The sequence below is a fragment of the Pleurodeles waltl genome, chromosome 3_1, assembly GCF_031143425.1.
Source record: "Pleurodeles waltl isolate 20211129_DDA chromosome 3_1, aPleWal1.hap1.20221129, whole genome shotgun sequence".
NCBI lineage: Eukaryota > Metazoa > Chordata > Amphibia > Caudata > Salamandridae > Pleurodeles > Pleurodeles waltl.
Genome location: NC_090440.1, coordinates 603,086,428 through 603,099,499, shown reverse-complemented (window position 1 = coordinate 603,099,499; position 13,072 = coordinate 603,086,428).

Sequence of the window (13,072 nt, the reverse complement as noted above, 5' to 3'; positions counted from 1 at the left end):
AAGGTTTGCCCTAAATGCCCCTAGGGTTGGGTGCCATGTAACTATAAGCAGGGACCTTATAAAAATAGTTTTATAAGCTCTGGTGAGGTAAAACAGCCAAATTTGTTTTCCCCCACTGTAGTGAATGGCCTCCATAGGCTAAATGGGGAGACTTAATTTTAATTGATAAAGTCCCCTTAAGTGTCAGATACCTTGAGTTTGGTATCAAATTAATTGTTATAATAAATCCCACAACTTACAATTGTTGGATTAAATGTAACTAGTTTAGGTAAAACATTTTAAAACTTTACATGAAAGTTGCCAACTTCAGATCTGTAGTGCCCTTCGCTGATTGGCAAGCCTCTGGAAGCCTGGCCAGGCTGACTTGATGAGGTGTGAAGTGGCCTCGGCTGAACACAAAGGATGTACCTGGGGGAGGAGCTCTACCTCAGCAGATAGTGAAGCAGGATGGGGGATGGCGGCCAAACTGGTCTTCAAAGGCAGGGAAGGGGTGTGTTTAAGATTTTTAGCCACACCATTGGGTGGGCTCAGCCAGATCTAACCTCCAAAAATCACTTTCAGCCATGTTGGATTTTTGAAGAATGTTGCTCCCTGGGATTGAGTTTTGCCACACTTCCCAGGAAGTGGTCATCAAAGGGGGAAGGAGCATTCCTGTGATTGGATACCCAGGACCCTCCTGTTTTTCATCCAGGAGCAAGGATAAATATGGCAGAGCTGCACCCACACCTCAGATCCCTACAAGGAAGAGCATCAGAAGAAGAAAGACTGCCATGCTGGACCCCTGACCTGCACCTTGACACTGCACTCCGAAGGACTGCATGAGCTGCACACTTGGGTTTCACCACTAGAAGGACTTTGCTTGGCTTCAACTGGATCAAGAAGGGACTCCCTGTTTGCTACAGGTGAAAAATAGCTAACCAGAGTCCCCTGCATCAAATACTGAATAAGTTGACTAGCTGACCACTGTCTAGTGGTCATTTTGGAGTTTGAGCCAGGTGCATTCTGGGAGTTGGAGTCTGTACACTCAAGGAGCAATTCAGAGCTTCAGGAACCCTGGGGTGAGCTGTGGACTCCTAAATGACCTTCAAAGACCTTCTGGAAGAAGATCCAGAAGTTTGGAGAAGATTAGTGAACTTTTTGGAAAAAGCTCCATAGAGGGACCGACCCGCCGTGGTGAGTCTAGCTGACTTGCCTCAACCGCGACCCGGCCTGACTTGCAGATTCGTTCTGCTGAAGAAAACCTTCAAAAAAAGTAACTAATTCCGAACGTAGAAAGTTGACCGGGACCTCCTGCGCAGTGTATCTGAAGAGGGTTCCAGGGACGTCGGATCAAGATTTAGGTTTGGCCTGGCCGAAGGATTTTCTTCTAAAAAATTCATCTAAGTCCAAACGTAGAAATCTCCACAGAAGTCTCCTGTGGCACATGTCCGAGGAAGGGTTCCAGGGAGGTCGGATCAGACTGGCGACTTCGTCCCGCTGAAGAAAATCTTCTAGAAAACTACTAAGTCCAAAGGTAAACTTTTGACCGAGGCCTCCTGCTTGCTGTAGCCGAGAAGGGCTCCATCGCGGTCGGCCTTAGACTTTGACTTTGCCCTGGAAGTGCGACCAGGTGACTAGATTGGCGCTTTTCATTTCTATACGCAAAGAAAACAGTAATTGTTTTAAAATTCATATGTCCAGTTGCCCTTATCTGATTTTAATCGTTTTGGTATCATTTTAGAGATAAAAATATCATCTATATTTATAAACTGGTGTTGGATTTTTATTGTGTTTTGTGTTTTGCTTATTTACTGTTTTGTGATTTTTAAATTCTTTACACACTTGTCTCCTATGTTAAGCCTTGTTGCTTCCTGCCAAGCTACCAAGGGTTGAGCTGGGTTTAATTCATTGAGACCTAACTGGAGGTTAGTGGCCTATTGCTAAGTGTAGGTACTTCCCTGCCCTTACCAATAATCAACATTCCAACAGTGATATATATATATATATATATATATATATATATATATATATATATATACACACATAAATCATTATACAGCACCGAGAGGCAATATTTACCAGCTTCTCAAAGCAGGAGTGACGTAGGCACCATCCATCAACTCAAAAGGTAAATTATTTTCTTATTTTCTTATTTCATGTGAAGTACAAAGTGCAAAATGCCCTCCAGACAAAATGGCAATGCGTTTCGGCCTGAGCCTTTGACTGGCCATAGAGTAGATTGTGAAATCGGTGTATTTAAATCATGTGATCACCCAACATTCACCAATAAAAATCCATGATCATTTTATATCACTTAAAAGGCATTTCTAATCGATTCTTTAACCCAAATGTATTTCATTTGTCTCACATGGGGGTCAAATTTACCCTAAACATAAATGTGTCTCATTAAATCAATATATATGTTTATTCCCTCCCTTTATAGATTTTCTTTTTTAGGTAAAGTACAATTTCTATGTTGTTTAACAATGCACACTTATCGACATTAGGGGATTCCATTTGAAACAAGGACTGTTCTATAAACAGTGTATATCATTTTTACATCTCTCCTCACATTGGGTTATTTATTCATGGTAAAGTACCTAAAAAATGAGAACATACTGAGCTAAATATGAAGCATAACCAAAACAAAAAGGCTGCTAAATTCTGCAACTTATTATAAGGGGATACTTTTCCCCATGAGGATCTTATTTGTTTCATTAATTTCGTAACCGCACAATATCCTTCGGTAATCATCTCTAAGGTCGAACTAACTCTTCACGAAGGTTCAAGATGGACAATCCAGTTCAAAACATGTCTCTTATCAAATGTCCCCTTTTGGATCTTTTCTGTTTTTTATCTGTTCTTTATCTATTAAAGGTGTCTATGTAACTCTGCATCCATGTTCAACCCCTACGGCGTTTCAGTTCCAATTAGAATAATCCATTTGTATTCCATCCTCCTCAATCTTTGTTCTCGGTCTCCACCTCTATCATTCTGTTTAATATGTTGGATGCTGTGGTATCTCAAGTCTTTTTGTTCACCCTGATGCTCTTCCCATATGTGCTTTGCTATTGAATATGTCATGCCTTGATTGCTTATCGCCCTCATGTGTTGTAAGATTCGTAATTTTAACTTATTCACTGTACTTCCAACATATTTTTTACCACACACACATTCCAATACATAAATGACGTATGGGGTCTCGCAGTCTATTATTTCCATGATTTTTATGATCCTTCCATCAAATGTTGTGACATGCGTCATAGTTTTACCATGGGTACATGCTTTACACTTTGTACACTTGCAGAAGCCTTGCCTTTTATCACTCAACCAATTAGATGTATTTTTCTTTTGCGGGGTCATATGACTGCTTGTTAGATGATCCCCTAGTGTTGGCGCTCTTCTATATGTAATCAGTGGATCATTGGGTAGTGATTTAGATAATGTTTCATCCAACAGTAATAATCTCTAATTGTCTTTTAGAAGTGTTCTCGTCTTTTGACTCCCTGCATCGAAACGCATAATGTACTGTGTAGCATCAATCTTTGAATCACAACTTTTTGTTCTGGGGATCAGAAGTTCATCTCTTTTTTGTTGCTTCGCTCTTTTCAACGCATCATCCAAGACTGAGTTCAGGTAGCCCCTTTTGCAAAATCTTTCATACATCTCATTCATTTGAGTTTTCAATTCTACTTCTTTTGTACAGTTTTGTTTGACCCTCAGGAATTCACCATATGGTACACTCCATTTTAAAGCCTTTGGATGTCTGCTATTTGCATGTAATAAACTATTCGCACTGGTGGGTTTTCTATGTGTTTTTGTGCAGATTCTTCCATCTTTTATGTATACACCAATGTCCAAATAGTTAATTTCCAACTCACTTATGTCATATGTAAAGCTTAGTTGTTGGGGATTGTTATTCAGTGATATTATAAATTGTTTTAAAGGTTCTCTTTCTCCCTCCCATATCAGGAAGAGGTCATCTATGTAGCCTACCCATAACACAACATGATTTAGCATTTCCTAGTTATTCTCTTGCCAGACCACCTGTGATTCCCACATCCCCATCAGGAGATTTGCATGCGTGGGTGCGAATGAAGTCCCCATAGCTGTTCCTTGTTCTTGTAAATAATATTTACCATCAAACATAAATACGTTATGAGTCAGACAATATTGTAGCATTTCTAATAGTATTTCTGAATGTTCCAGTAAGCTGATACATCTTGATCTAAGGAAATATTTACATGCTTCTAAACTGTCCTTATGTCTGATGGATGTATACAAGGAAACAGCATCAATTGTGGCCATAATATATTTATGCTTCCAAGGTATGTTATTGATCCTGTTTAGTAAATCCACACAGTCTCTCAGATATGATGGAAGGTTTGATACATATGGAACCAGGAACATGTCAATAAATCTTGAAGTATTTTCCAGAAGAGACCCTATGGAACTTACAATGGGGCGCCCCGGTGGATTTGATTTATTCTTATGAATCTTTGGCAGGAAATATATTGTAGGAGTAATTGGATAGTCTGTTTTGAGATATCTATATTCTTAATCTTCTAGCAAACCTTTGTCTAATCATTTTTTTTTAAAATACTGTGGAATTCCCTCATATAGATTTTAATGGGATTTTTTTAGTTCTCTATAGTTTTCTTTATTTCCCAATTGTTTTCTTGGCTTCCTTGATATAATCATCGCTGATCAACAATACAATATTGCCCCCTTTGTCTGATGGTTTAATGACAATTGGATTGTCATTTTGCAGATCCTTTAGTGCACACAAATCCTCTTGTGTCATATTCAGGTTCTCATAATTTTTAGTTTTTTTAGATAATCCCAAGGCTATCCTTGTCAGCCCATCTGTCATTACTTCCTGAAACACATCTATCGTATTTCCAGCCGGCAACTGGGGGCAAAAATGTGATCTAGGTTTGTATTGACTGGAAATTGTTGCATCCGTTGGCAACCCTAATGTGGTACATAGTTCCTGATCTGATAAATCTCCATAGTTTATATCTCCAAAGCCTCCTATTGATTCCTGTTCCGAACATGTTAAAGTCCCGAGGGATCCCAAGTCTGATACTGTTAGTGACGAGATCTCCTGAGATCTACTGGTTCTCTGTTTCTTGATTTTTGATCCCAAATATTTTTTAGTTTCAGTTTCCTGGAAAACTTGTAGAGATCAATTCTTGCTGTCACTAAGTCCATTGATGTCATTGGACAAAAATTAAGACCTTTATTCAGAAGTTTAAGATGTTTGTCCTCCACTTTTTTAGATGAGAGATGGATTACCATATCCTCATTAATTATTGTACCTGATGTATTTCTTATTTCTTTCTTTTCCCTCTTCCTCTGTGATCTCCTTGTTCTCTTTGTCCCATTTTGTTTTGTCCTCCCCTTCCACGTTTCCTAGTTTCCATATGATACAGCCTCATTTCTCACAAAAACCCAATTTCGATCTCCCCTCTAGTTGTATTTTGTCCCCCGAACTTGCATCTGAACTTTCCATGCTCGAGGAGACTCTCTCTTTTTCAATTGTTCTATCCATGTTTCGTATAAAAGGAATCAAACCATTTTGCCAAGGTAAAAATTCTTCCTGTCGAATAATCTACTTATCCCTATTGTCATTTTTTTGCTTTCTTCAGTTGTATTTCCTTTTCATGTTTCTCTGATTGTTTTTCCATTTCCTCTATCGTTTGTATGGATAAGATCTTTTCTTCAAGATCCTTAATTCTTGATAAAGATTTTTCTAACTTTCGCTCAGCTTGTATTATCAAGGTTTGCATTAATTTCATAGAGCTTTCAGTTGTATCCATTTGCCATTGTATTAATAAGTCTGTATCCATAACATTTACGGTTGGTAAAACAAAGATTCTTAAACCTCTCGGGACTCTTCTGCTCTAAATATATTTCTGCAATGTGGCCTTCTCCCACCACTTCAATCTCCATTATTTTTGCTTGTTACAGTTCCTTCATGAGTAGATTGAGGGTTAATTCTTGATCCCTTTATATGCTAAGTTCTTGCATATTCGTTGCTCCTTCCTCTTCAAATAGATTCTTCAGAATTTGTTCTCGTTTTGCAATTCTCTCAGCCATTTTCGGTGATATCAAAAAATAGTTACTCAAAATCCGAATGCACTATTGGACCAATATTTACTTCTTTTTATTGTACTTATCAAGTTCTTTCAAATGATGGATTTTCAAAGACACTCCCAGTCTTTAAGGTGACGGTCTATTTAAAACCAGAACTTTTGTTTTTCCTAATCTCTTGCTTGTGCTTAAACATTAAGATGCACCATTTTTTTTGTATAATGTTTTGTGTTCCTAAGTGTACAATTCCAATCACCTTCTCTCCAAGTTCATTTATTTTTATTTTTATTATTAATCGAAACGCCGTTGAATATTATTTCAAAATAGATGAACATATTGGGATTTATCATTAGGCTTAAGTGCACATAAAAGAAAGATAGGCAATTACTCACATCTGCCATTCTGTTTTCAAGGCACTTTCTTATGTTGACTTTGGAGTGAAAAACGAGCTCTGAGCATGCAGCTTTTTAATTTCCATTTCGTTCAAACACACAACTTCCTTTTGGATGTAGATCAGTAAAGGGAATTGAAATTTGTGTTTCTGTCCTTCAACTCCCAGAATACATTGTTATTCACAGATCGAATTCCAAAACAGAGTGTCTCACAGACTCGCTTCATCCTGCCGGCTTTCTCGACTGTTTCCTGGTGATGCATGCTCTGGGGGTAGCCTGCCTCCTTCTTGTACCAGGAGCTCTGAAGAAATCTCCCGTGGGTCGACAGAATCTTCCCCCTGCAACCGCAGGCAACAAAAGACTGCATCACCGGTCCTCTGGGTCCCCTCTCAGCACGACGAGCGTGGTCCCTGGAACTCAGCAACTCTGTCCAAGTGACTCCCACAGTCCAGTGACTTTTCAGTCCAAGTTTGGTGGAGGTAAGTCCTTGCCTCCCCACGCTAGACTGCATTGCTGGGTACCGCGTGATTTGCAGCTGCTCCGGCTCCTGTGCACTCTTCCAGGATTTCCTTCATGCACAGCCAAGCCTGGGTCCCCGACACTCTAACCTGCAGTGCACAACCTTCTGAGTTGTCCTCCGGCGTCGTGGGACTCCCTTTTGTGACTTCGGGTGGACTCCGGTTCACTCCTGTTCTAAGTGCCTGTTCCAGTACTTCTGCGGGTGCTGCCTGCTTCTGTGAGGGCTCCCTGACCTGCTGCACACCCCCTCTGTCTCCTCATCCAAGTAGCAACATCCTGGTCCCTCCTGGGCCACAGCAGCATCCAAAAACCCAGACCGCAACCCTTGCAGCTAGCAAGGCTTGTTTGCGGTCTTTCTGCATGGGAACACCTCTGCAAGCTTCTTCACGACATGGGACATCCATCCTCCAAAGGGGAAGTTCCTAGTCCTCTTCATTCTTGCAAAACACCAAGCTTCTTCCATCTGGTGGCAGCTCCTTTGCACCCTCAGCTCGCATTTCCAGGGCATCTGCCCACTCTCGACACTGTCGCGACTCTTGGACTTGGTCCCCTTGTCTTACAGGTACTCAGGTCCGGAAATCCACTGTTGTTGCATTGCTGGCATTGGTTTTCCTTGCAGAATCCCCCTATCACGACTTCTGTGCTCTCTGGGGGTTGTAGGTGCACTTTACACCTACCTTACGGGGTCTTGGGGTGGGCTATTTTTCTAACCCTCACTGGTTTCTTACAGTCCCAGCGACCCTCCACAAGCTCACATAGGTTTGGGGTCCATTCGTGGTTCGCATTCCACTTTTGGAGTATATGGTTTGTGTTGCGCCAAAACCTATGTGCTCCTATTGCAATCTATTGTAATTTTACACTGCTTGCATGACTTCCTTTTGCTATTACTGCATCTTTTTGGTATTGTGTACATATATCTTGTGTATATTTGGCATCCTCATACTGAGGGTACTCACTGGGATACTTTTGGCATATTGTCATAAAAATAAAGTACCTTTATTTTTAGTATATCTGTGTATTGTGTTTTCTTATGATATTGTGCATATGACACCAGTGGTATAGTAGGAGCTTTGCATGTCTCCTAGTTCAGCCTAAGCTGCTCTGCTATAGCTACCTTCTATCAGCATAAGCTCCTAGAAACACCTCTTCTACACTAATAAGGGATAACTGGACCTGGTACAGAGTGTAAGTACCCCTTGGTACCCACTACAAGCCAGGCCAGCCTCCTACAGGTATACAAACCTTTTTTTTCCCCAGCAGGTCCTGCATGTGTTCTGCCACCATCACCGCTGGACTCAGACTGCCTAGCCTTGATATCCAGCTCCTTGAGACTCAGTTCATGAGCCAGAAGAATCTTCTCCTTAGCCAAAGCCCTTTCAGCCTCAGCTTGTTTGGCTGCTCTCTCAGCTGCAGTCTGTTTGGCTTCTCTTTCTCTGCCCTCCTCTCCTCCTGTTGAGCTTCAATTTTTAACCTTGCCATTTGCAGCTCAAATCTCTCTCTTACCTCCTTTCCTCTGTGGTCAGGCCATGGATAGAGACACTGCTCCTTGGCTTGGCAGGGGGCACAATTCCAGGGGTAACATCCCCCACTGCTGGTGACAAATCCTCTGAGGGGCCACCCTCTGGCTCCTCCTCCACAATATTCTCCTGTGTACGGGCTTCTGCCCAGGCCCTCAGTGCCTTTTGGTATTCCTCCTTTCTGGAGGCACCCCGGGTAAGTACTCCCATCCCCTTGTGGAATCCCTTCAGTTGGTTAACAGTGTATGTCTCCAGCTTGGCTAGGTCAAACTCTTCAGCTCCTGCTTGAGACCCAGCCAGAGATATGTTCAATGAGGTTTGTAGGAGGCTGGACTGGCTTGTAGTGAGTACCAAGGGGTACTTGCACCTTGCACCAGGCCCAGTTATCCCTTATTAGTGTATAGGGTGTCTAGCAGCTTAGGCTGATAGATAATGGTAGCTTAGCAGAGCAGCTTAGGCTGAACTAGGAGACGTGTGAAGCTACTACAGTACCACTTAGTGTCATATGCACAATATCATAAGAAAACACAATACACAGTTATACTAAAAATAAAGGTACTTTATTTTTATGACAATATGCCAAAGTATCTTAGAGTGTACCCTCAGTGAGAGGATAGGAAATATACACAAGATATATATACACAATAGCAAAAATATGCAGTATAGTCTTAGAAAACAGTGCAAACAATGTATAGTTACAATAGGATGCAATGGGGAAACATAGGGATAGGGGCAACACAAACCATATACTCCAAAAGTGGAATGCGAACCACGAATGGACCCCAAACCTATGTGACCTTGTAGAGGGTCGCTGGGACTATTAGAAAATAGTGAGAGTTAGAAAAATAACAATCCCCAAGACCCTGAAAAGTGAGTGCAAAGTGCACTAAAGTTCCCTTAAGGACAAAGAAGTCGTGTTAGAGGAATAATGCAGGAAAGACACAAACCAGCAATGCAACAACTGTGGATTTCCAATCTAGGGTACCTGTGGAACAAGGGGACCAAGTCCAAAAGTCACAAACAAGTCGGAGATGGGCAGATGCCCAGGAAATGCCAGCTGCGGGTGCAAAGAAGCTTCTACTGGACAGAAGAAGCTGAGGTTTCTGCAGGAACGAAAAAGGCTAGAGACTTCCCCTTTTGTGGACTGATCCCTCTCGCCTTGGAGAGTCGTGCAGAAGTGTTTTCCCGCCGGAAGGACGCCAACAAGCCTTGCTAGTTGCAAATTGTGCATTTGGTGTTTTTGGACGCTGCTGGGGCCCAGGAGGGACCAGGAGGTCGCAAATTGGACCTGAAGAGAGAGGGGACGTCGAGCAAGACAAAGAGCCCTCACTGAAGCAGGTAGCACCCGGAGAAGTGCCAGAAACAGGCACTACAAGGATGCGTGAAACGGTGCTCGCCGAAGTTGCACAAAGGAGTCCCACGTCGACGGAGACCAACTTAGAAAGTCGTGCAATGCAGGTTAGAGTGCCGTGGACCCAGGCTTGGCTGTGCACAAAGGATTTCTGCCGGAAGTGCACAGGGGCCGGAGTAGCTGCAAAGTCGCGGTTCCCAGCAATGCAGCCCAGCGAGGTGAGGCAAGGACTTACCTCCACCAAACTTGGGCTGAAGAGTCACTGGACTGTGGGGGTCACTTGGACAGAGTCGCTGGATTCGAGGGACCTCGCTCGTTGTGCTGAGAGGAGACCCAAGGGACCGGTAATGCAGCTTTTTGGTGCCTGCGGTTGCAGGGGGAAGATTCCGTCGACCCACGGGAGATTTCTTCTGAGCTTCCGGTGCAGAGAGGAGGCAGACTACCCCCACAGCATGCACAAGCAGGAAAACAGTCGAGAAGGCGGCAGGATCAGCGTTACAGAGTTGCAGTAGTCGTCTTTGCTACTATGTTGCAGGTTTGCAGGCTTCCAGCGTGGTCAGCAGTCGATTCCTTATCAGAAGGTGAAGAGAGAGATGCAGAGGAACTCGGATGAGCTCTTGCATTCGTTATCTAAAGTTTCCCCAGAGACAGAGACCCTAAATAGCCAGAAAAGAGGGTTTGGCTACCTAGGAGAGAGGATAGGCTACTAACACCTGAAGGAGCCTATCAGCAGGAGTCTCTGACGTCACCTGGTGGCACTGGCCACTCAGAGCAGTCCAGTGTGCCAGCAGCACCTCTGTTTCCAAGATGGCAAAGGTCTGGAGCACACTGGAGGAGCTCTGGACACCTCCCAGGGGAGGTGCAGGTCAGGGGAGTGGTCACTCCCCTTTCCTTTGTCCATTTTCGCGCCAGAGCAGGGGCTAAGGGGTCCCTGAACCGGTGTAGACTGGCTTATGCAGAATTGGGCACATCTGTGCCCAAGAAAGCATTTCCAGAGGCTGGGGGAGGCTACTCCTCCCCTGCCTTCACACCATTTTCCAAAGGGAGAGGGTGTCACACCCTCTCTCAGAGGAAGTTCTTTGTTCTGCCATCCTGGGCCAGGCCTGGCTGGACCCCAGGAGGGCAGATGCCTGTCTGAGGGGTTGGCAGCAGCTGCAGTGAAACCCCAGGAAGGGCAGTTTGGCAGTACCAGGGTCTGTGCTACAGACCACTGGGATCATGGGATTGTGCCAACTATGCCAGGATGGCATAGAGGGGGCAATCCCATGATCATAGACATATTACATGACCATATTCGGAGTTACCATTGTGAAGCTACATATAGGTAGTGACTTATATGTAGTGCACGCGTGTAATGGTGTCCCCGCACTCACAAAGTTCAGGGAATTGTCTCTGAACAATGTGGGGGCACCTTGGCTAGTGCCAGGGTGCCCACACACTAAGTAACTTTGCACCTAACCTTTACCAGGTAAAGGTTAGACATATAGGTGACTTATAAGTTACTTAAGTGCAGTGTAAAATGGCTGTGAAATAACGTGGACGTTATTTCACTCAGGCTGCAGTGGCAGGCCTGTGTAAGAATTGTCAGAGCTCCCTATGGGTGGCAAAAGAAATGCTGCAGCCCATAGGGATCTCCTGGAACCCCAATACCCTGGGTACCTCAGTACCATATACTAGGGAATTATAAGGGTGTTCCAGTAAGCCAATGTAAATTGGTAAAAATGGTCACTAGCCTGTCAGTGACAATTTGGAAAGAAATGAGAGAGCATAACCACTGAGGTTCTGATTAGCAGAGCCTCAGTGAGACAGTTAGTCACTACACAGGTAACACATTCAGGCACACTTATGAGCACTGGGGCCCTGGGTTACCAGGGTCCCAGTGACACATACGACTAAAACAACATATATACAGTGAAAAATGGGGGTAACATGCCAGGCAAGATGGTACTTTCCTACACAACCCCCCCCCAAACGAAGGACAATAAGACTAGCCATGACCTGATGAGTCTTCATTGTCTAAGTGGAAATATCTGGAGAGTCCATCTGCATTGGAGTGGCTACTCCCAGGTCTATGTTCCACTGTATAGTCCATTCCCTGTAGGGATATGGACCACCTCAACAATTTAGGATTTTCACCTTTCATTTGTTTTAGCCAAAGTAGAGGTTTGTGGTCTGTCTGAACAATGAAGTGAGTGCCAAACAGGTATGGCCTCAACTTCTTCAGAGCCCAGACCACAGCAAAGGCCTCCCTCTCAATGGCAGACCAACGCTTTTCTCTAGGGGTCAACCTCCTACTAATAAAAGCAACAGGTTGATCCTGGCCCTCAGAATTAAGTTGTGATAGGACTGCCCCTACTCCTAATTCAGATGCATCAGTTTGGACATAGAATTTTTTAGAGTAACAAGGGCTTTTCAGGACAGGTGCAGAGCACATGGCCTGCTTCAGCTCCTCAAAAGCTTTCTGACAGTTTGCTGTCCATAATACCTTTTTAGGCATTTTCTGGGATGTGAGGTCATTAAGAGGGGCTGCAATGGAGCCATAGTTCTTAATGAACCTCCTGTAATACCCAGTGAGGCCTAGGAAGGCTCTCACCTGAGTCTGAGTGGTAGGGGGAACCCAATCAATAATTGTTTGGATTTTCCCCTGTAGTGGTGCAATCTGTTCCCCACCAACAAGGTGTCCCAGATAAACCACCTTACCCTGCCCTATCTGGCACTTTGAAGCCTTGATAGTGAGGCCTGCCTTTTGCAGAGCCTCCAAAACTTTCCATAGGTGGACCAGGTGATCATCCCAGCTGGAGCTAAAGACAGCTATATCGTCCAAATATGCTGCACTAAAAGCTTCCAGCCCTTGCAGGACTGTGTTCACCAACCTCTGAAAAGTGGCAGGTGCATTTTTCAAACCAAAAGGCATTACAGTAAACTGGTAATGTCCTCCAATGGTAGAAAATGCAGTCTTAGGTTTAGCATCTTCTGATAATTTGATCTGCCAATACCCTGCAGTCAAATCAAAAGTGCTTAGATACTTGGCAGATGCCAGTGTATCTATGAGCTCATCTGCCCTGGGTATAGGGTGAGCATCAGTTTTGGTTACCAAGTTGAGACCTCTATAGTCTACACAAAACCGCATTTCCTTCTTTCCATCTTTAGAATTGGGTTTTGGTACCAGTACCACAGGAGAAGCCCATGGACTGTCAGAGTGCTCAACCACTCCTAGT